The 6,976-nt window shown below is 34.5% G+C and overlaps 1 long non-coding RNA gene across 1 annotated transcript; it reads right to left on the reverse strand.

Moving 5' to 3' along the window:
• Window positions 1-585: 585 nt before the first annotated feature.
• LOC127411398 (uncharacterized) lies at window positions 586-4,573 on the reverse strand. Its single transcript, XR_007892276.1, has 3 exons — window positions 4,449-4,573; window positions 3,890-3,975; window positions 586-1,258 (listed from the first exon to the last, which is right to left on the reverse strand). It is a non-coding gene; the product is annotated as an uncharacterized LOC127411398 (long non-coding RNA).
• Window positions 4,574-6,976: the final 2,403 nt, after the last annotated feature.

Raw genomic sequence — 6,976 nt, forward strand, 5'->3', positions numbered from 1 at the left:
TAACTACTATGTACTTAACCATTTGATACAATGTACTTATTATGAACATTCATGTTGGTGCATTGCAATGACATTTAAGGTACTTGCATTTAGTTACATTTGTAGTTACACTGTTAACTTCAAACCTAACCCAACCCTTACCCAAAACCTAATCCTACCCTTACTCCTAAGCCTACCTGTACCTCAACCTCAGTAGCAGCAAATGTGAGAATTTTGCAGAACAACATGTAGTTACACAGTTAATACATAGTATTGTATGTATTTAATGTTAGTACATATTAGTTAAGGCCACCTAATATAAAGCGTGACCAGACTTACTATTAAAGAATAATGTAAGTTCAATATTGCAGTAAGTAATAAGTAATTAAAATAAAACTGACAATTTATTTTCAAGTTTGTGGTGTTTTTGTAAGTGTTTTTATTTGTAATTGTCACTCAGTGTTCATGTAACATATGAAAGATAATTTTTTTATTTTGTATAAACTAGTCTTAAACCAAAAAGCATATAAAACCTAGCATAAAACCAAGAAGCTTGACAAGTATAATACAAATGGGGAGTTTTAAGGATTCCTGCACTGCACTGTATAATGACTGAATCAACACATACATACACATGCATTTTGTGATAGTAAAACAATCTATATTACTATATTACTGTAGAAAATACAATTATAAAAGTGTTATGGTGTCTATAGAACATGTAATTGTTTTGTCCATTGTTTATTTTAGAGTTTATTTTAGAGCAGTGAGATTTTAACTTTATACTTTATTTGTTTTAGTGAATTGTTAGTTATGAATTAAAAACACTATTTGTCACAGTTTAGAATTATTATTTTTTTTATTATTATTTATTTATTTGTGCATGTTTCTCTGAGCCACAGCACTCATTAAGGAAATAATAGATCATCTTGTTTCACTTAAAATGAAAAAGGTGTTAAACTTTGAAGCTTTATGAAAGTATTCAGGAGTTTTTCTGCAGAATCACAATCATTTACCTAATCAGCTAAAATGATTGAGGAAGTATTTCAAAGCATATTTGTTCCATTATTACTAGCCTATTATTCCCCAGCGGATAAAGTCTATCTTATGTTATTACAAAGCAAACCAGTAAAACTTAATTTCTTCATTTTTAATTGCAAGTCTGGTCAATCAGAGTGGCATTCTTCTGGTCATTTTTGAAGACATTTCCATCTGACTGGTTTCTCCATGACAGTGTTGCATTTTCAGCCAATCCCTTCTCCTTCAGTTTCTGCTCTATCTGAAGAACACAAACATATTTAACAACTCAATACTCTTGCTAAGTAGGCTACTCCCCCAGTCAATATATATATTCAATGGGTGTGTCTTGTTTAAGGGGTTGCATGCTCTAGAGGTTGCATTTTTCAGCTCATTTCAGAAAAAGCAATTAGGACTCTTGAATGCATCCTTCGAATGTGACCTTCTTTCACAGGAATTGCAGGAGTTGTATCCTTTGTTGGAACTCAAAACCCACAATTCTTTTGACTGGAAAGAGCAAAGGTGTAACATTTATGATGATAATGATACCATTTCTTCTTCCCTGAAGTAATAACAATAAAATATGGCACTTCTTTTAGGATTTTATTCTTTTTTTAATCTTATTTACACGTAAATGTCTCAATATTACCATTCATTTGCATATGCAAATAAGCACATTTATGTAACTTCAGTACAGGGAAAAACCTACACTTCAATAAGTTGACAAATGAAGGAAACATGAAAATGTGACATATATTTGAGGCAGATTGCTGCCATCTGGTGAACAAAATACAAATAACATGACTTGAAAATAATGTCGTGACAATAATAGCCAGTAGATGGCTGCAGGGTGTCCTGAACATGAAAGCGTTTCGTTATGTTTCGGTAGAATGAACAAAGCCACATTTATCTCTTAGAGCTGTGGGAAAATGTCTTTGTTTCCATAGCAGAAAGATGCAGTGTTTTGTCTTGAAGGTGAGGCACTTGCATTGAAGTGTGAACTTTCCCACAGTGGAAAAGGTACACATTCACTGAGCACTTTATTATGAACACTATGGAGATGCTATTCTGCTCACTACATTACAGTTCAGTTACCGCAGCATTTCTGTCAGCTCGAACCAGTCTGGCCATTCTCCGTTGACCTCTCTCATAAACAAGGCGTTACCGTCTGCAGAACTGCCGCTCACTGGATGTTTCTTTTCTTTTTTTTTTTTTTTTTTTTTTTGGCACCGTTCTGAGTAAATTCTAGAGACTGTTGTGTGTGAAAATCCCAGAAATATTCAAACCAGCCTGTCTTGCACTAACAATCATGCCACGGTCCAAATCACTGAGATCACATTTTTCCCCATTCTGATGGTTGATGTGAACATTAACTGAAGATCCTGACCCGTATCTGCATTATGTTATGCATAGCACTTAGATTATCGCATTTATAAGTATTATAAGTAGGTGTACAGGTGTTCCTAATAAAGTGCTCAGTGAGTGTACTTTCGTACATTGGGGTCAATCAAAATTTGTTCTCAGTGTGTGTGTGTGCATGAGTGTGTGTTCTGCATTCTCCCATCTCAAAGTGTTAGTATCACGCATTTATTTGTGTGTGTGTGTGTGTGTGTGTGTGTGTGCATTCTGCATTGTGGGTGTTATTGTCTCACCTCCTCATTTCTGAGTGTGTGTGTTTATCATTGTGGCTGATTTATTAGATTTTATTTGACATATTTAAAAAAAATGCTCTGTGTTATAGTCTCACCAGTTGATTTTTGTGTATGTTTGTAAGTGTGTGTGTGAGTGGGTGTGTATGTTTTGCACTCTGGATGTTTTATAGTCTCACCGTTTAATTTATCACTGTGTAATGTACAGCTGATTTATTGATTGTATTTGACAGATAAAAAAAAACTATTCTTTCTCATTCATTTTCATTGGTCGGTCAATTTTGACCGCGAAGACAAAAGGTGGCACTTTTTTATGACCACTTAGACTTATCGAATCAATACTCTTTTCTTTTTTCTTTTTTTTTTTTTTTTTTGCATGTTCAGATTGCAAGTGGAGGAAAAGTCACCAAGTCTTGTACCATAAAAATGACGAAGACTATAGGAGGGTTAAGCGCGCTAGCGCTAAGCTTTAAGTCATAAGTGCAAAGTCAGTGGGTATGGCCAGGAAGTTTTGGTATTTTCATGTAAGCATGCACTACGTCTAGGCGCATGTGGATTTGGTGAAATTACACATGCAAAGCGCTAATGGGCTGAGTCAAGTTATTCCACCATCTGCATCCTATTATATAGTCCATTCCCTGTCAAGCACCAGCGATATAAATAAAGACAGCACATTCATAAGACATTGGTAGCGTAAATGGACAGTATGCAATGAATTAGAAAAACAGAAATATGGATTTACCTCTTTTTTGCATTAACAATAGAATGTCATGCATATTTCTATGACAGTGATATAGAACATTTTCTGAGTTTAGAAAAACAGACGTGGTTTTGAAACATCTTAGCGCAATGATCTATTTCTCAGGAAAATCTGTGCCACTTCATTACCATACAATACACCCCCAGTTTGTGCGCATACACCCACAGATAGCGCAAACACTCCCACCCAAGCCCACTTGCTCTGGCACAAAAATTGCGCTTAGAATTAGCGCTCTCACGAAAATTGGATAAAATGTAGTGCACAGTCTTTGCATGTAGTGCTGTGCATTGCGCACTCACGAATAGAGCACATGATGTTTAAATGCGTGTAATGTTAATTCCCCAGTTAAAGTAGGCTACCTCAGTAGATGGGTGTAAAACATATAGCCTAATATGTTAAATTATAATAATATATAATGCAAAAGAACAGCCATCGTAAAGAGACACACCTACTATACATCCACTTTAGCCACTTATGAACTCACCTTCTGTAAAATCTCCTCCTTCACTCCAGGATTATTCACATTTTGACTTGATTTCACCTCAACTCTCACAGTCGTTCTCTTCCTCACTGTGTGAACACAGAAACATTGTGTGAACACTGAGGTATTCAGTGTACAGTTTGTACCGTGCACATTATGCATTGAATACCCAGATTACCAACTACATTTTTCTAAATGTGCATTGACACTGGAGGCATCATAGGAGTCAGCACTCGTGCAGGAATGACCGTGTAGTACTGATAAGCTAGCACACAGTATTCTCTGAATATCCTGAACACAGTCATTATTGTCCTAAACCTGGAAAACCTTGACAAAACACACTCTGCTGTCCATTTTCTGCATGACTAGAAATTTACTGTAAATATGATGGTTAAATAAAATCCAGACTCAGAAAATCACAATAAACTTCAGAATGTCTTTTCACCCAAAATAACACATTTGTAAAATATCAAGATTTGAAGAAAGTTTTAAAGAATTATCAGTTGTTGTATTTGTGAAGTCAGAGAAATGGTGAAATGTACAATCAATATTAAATACTCACCACTGTAGCAGATAAAAGTGTATTTATTTCCACAATTCCGATTGTTCCAGAATCCAGCAGGAGATGTTGCCACACAATATTGGTTGCCATCTAAATAGTTGGGCTGTCTGGAATCCCACCAACTGAACACAGAGTTGCTCTGATCAGACCAGATCCAGGAAGCAGTGCCAACTTTCCGATAGAGTCCAATCCATATCTGTTTGCCTAGAAAATCACTGGATACAGCACTGACCAACTCATCAACATCCGTCTGGTCATCAATGGTGGCCAGATCAGTGTAATGTTGTCTGCAGTAATTTTGTGCACCCAACCAGCTCATATTCACAGGAACAAAGTAAAACACATGAGGCAGAGAGCTGATAAAGGGACTCAGAACTGTGGAAATAATAAAGGATTCATTCAGCTTAAATGAAATTATGTCATCATGCCACTTGTCAGATCTATATAACAAAAGGTAGATTTTTGAAGAATATCCTGGCTACTGTTACATATAATGAAATTGAATAGAGACTGGGGTTGTCAAGCTCCAAATTATTGTATTTGCACTTTTATATTTGCAATACCACTAACAATATATTAAAATAATATGATAATATTAGCATAATGTATCTTTATCAATCATCCAACTGCACAAAGTTGGCAAATTGTTAAACATAAAACATGAATATACCTTTGAAAAACTATTTTACTGACCTGATAACAGCACAAAGAGCAAAAGAATCTTCATGATGAGACACCAAAGAATTATTACCAAAACTCAGAACAAGAAAGGTTTTGTTGAATCCTCTCCGCTTTGTCTGTTTCATGTGAATGTGTCACTCTATATCAAGGTAAGTGACCATTTTTGCATATATTACATTGAACATAACATTCCTGGAGTGCAAGCAGAGATGCCAGTGTCTACAGAAAAATGTAGAATCTACTTATTCTAATATACAGAATATACTGTATATGTGTATATACTGTCTAAATATATTATATGTATAATAAAAAGTGTGCCATATTTTGTGGTTTTTGTACTGAGTAGTGCTTTATAACTAATGATGGTTTAAAACAGCACCTGTTTTCAAGGAATCATTTCAGAGCGATGCATCCTCAAAATTCAGATTAGTGGTCTATAAATACAATCATTTTTTAATGGTTGATTCTAAAAGGGTTAGTTTATCTGAAAATGAACATTGTCATCTTTTACTCACCCTCATGTTGTTCTAAACAACACTGTCAGCAAAGTTGAAAAAGAAATACACTGAAGGTAGTCCATTCTCCTTTTCTTGTAAAACTTTGGGGGGTTTTATGTTTGTTTGTTTGTTTGTTTGTTTGCATACAGTAAGTCATTTTTATTTTAATAGCACTTTTCACTACACATAGTTTCAAAGCTTTATTGAAAATCATGATAATGTGTATAAAGTAATAAGGAAAAAACTCCATAAGATGACAAAGGTCAAATCAGTTCTTATAATCAACAGTGTTATTTCTTGTTTTAGCAAATAAATGTTTACTGATTAAAGTCAGCCACTTTAGAAAATCATTGATTTGTAGTTTATAAGTCCCATCATTTTCTGATTCTTGTAGGCTACTGTGTTTAGCTTTATGACTTAAAAATTACTGCTGAACTTTTAAGAAATCATATTTTTGCCACCTCAGTCCCACAATATCAGAGCTGCAACCATCATAGGAGACATGTCACACATAATTGGGTGGAAAAAATACCCATAACATTTCTCTCTCAATCTTTGTGTAATTAGCATTCCAATTGTTTTACAATTAAACTACAACCCCCTTAAAGAGGAACATGTTTATTTTGTGGCTCTTTTAAGTTAAAGAATGACGATTAGATTGTAGATTGAACAAGATCTGAACATAACCAGATCTTTATCAAATTTACTGTTTGTCACAATGACAGTGATGAAAAAAAATATCCACCATTTCTTTTTCTTTTCTGTCCTTATTTTGAATTTATCTTATTAACAAATGAGTTTAAAGCAAAACCTTTTCATAAAAGTGACTGATTGATAGACAGAATAAATGAGCCATGACAAGTGTTTAATGATCCATGTTGTTTCCAAGTGGATGGCCTCAGATAGCAAAAGACATTTTCTATATGTTCCCCAATTATTACTTTCAATTTGAAACCAACCATTTAAAGTCCATTCATTTAAAGCAGCACCTAAAAGTTTCCATGAACACTTCATAGACAGGAAATAATTTACATGCAATTCTAAAAAGATGGTAACGGACTGAAATTAATTTCTGATAATGGTTTGATGAACAGATCCTGCTGCATGTCTTTTTTCACAAGTTGTTCTCTGTCTGTCTTTAGTCACCATTCAGCTTCATTGCATTTTTTTCCATACAATGAAAGTGAATGGTGACTGAGGGTAACATTCTGTCAAATGTCTCCATTTGTGTTCCATAAAAAAAAGTCATACAGGTTTGGAACAACATGAGATGACTGAATTATTGTGTAAACTAAAAATCACCTCAGTCTGATCATCAGAACACTCCCTGCGCAAAACTCCAGGGTTCCA

Source organism: Myxocyprinus asiaticus, chromosome 2 (assembly GCF_019703515.2).
Source record: "Myxocyprinus asiaticus isolate MX2 ecotype Aquarium Trade chromosome 2, UBuf_Myxa_2, whole genome shotgun sequence".
Taxonomy (NCBI): Eukaryota; Metazoa; Chordata; class Actinopteri; order Cypriniformes; family Catostomidae; genus Myxocyprinus; species Myxocyprinus asiaticus.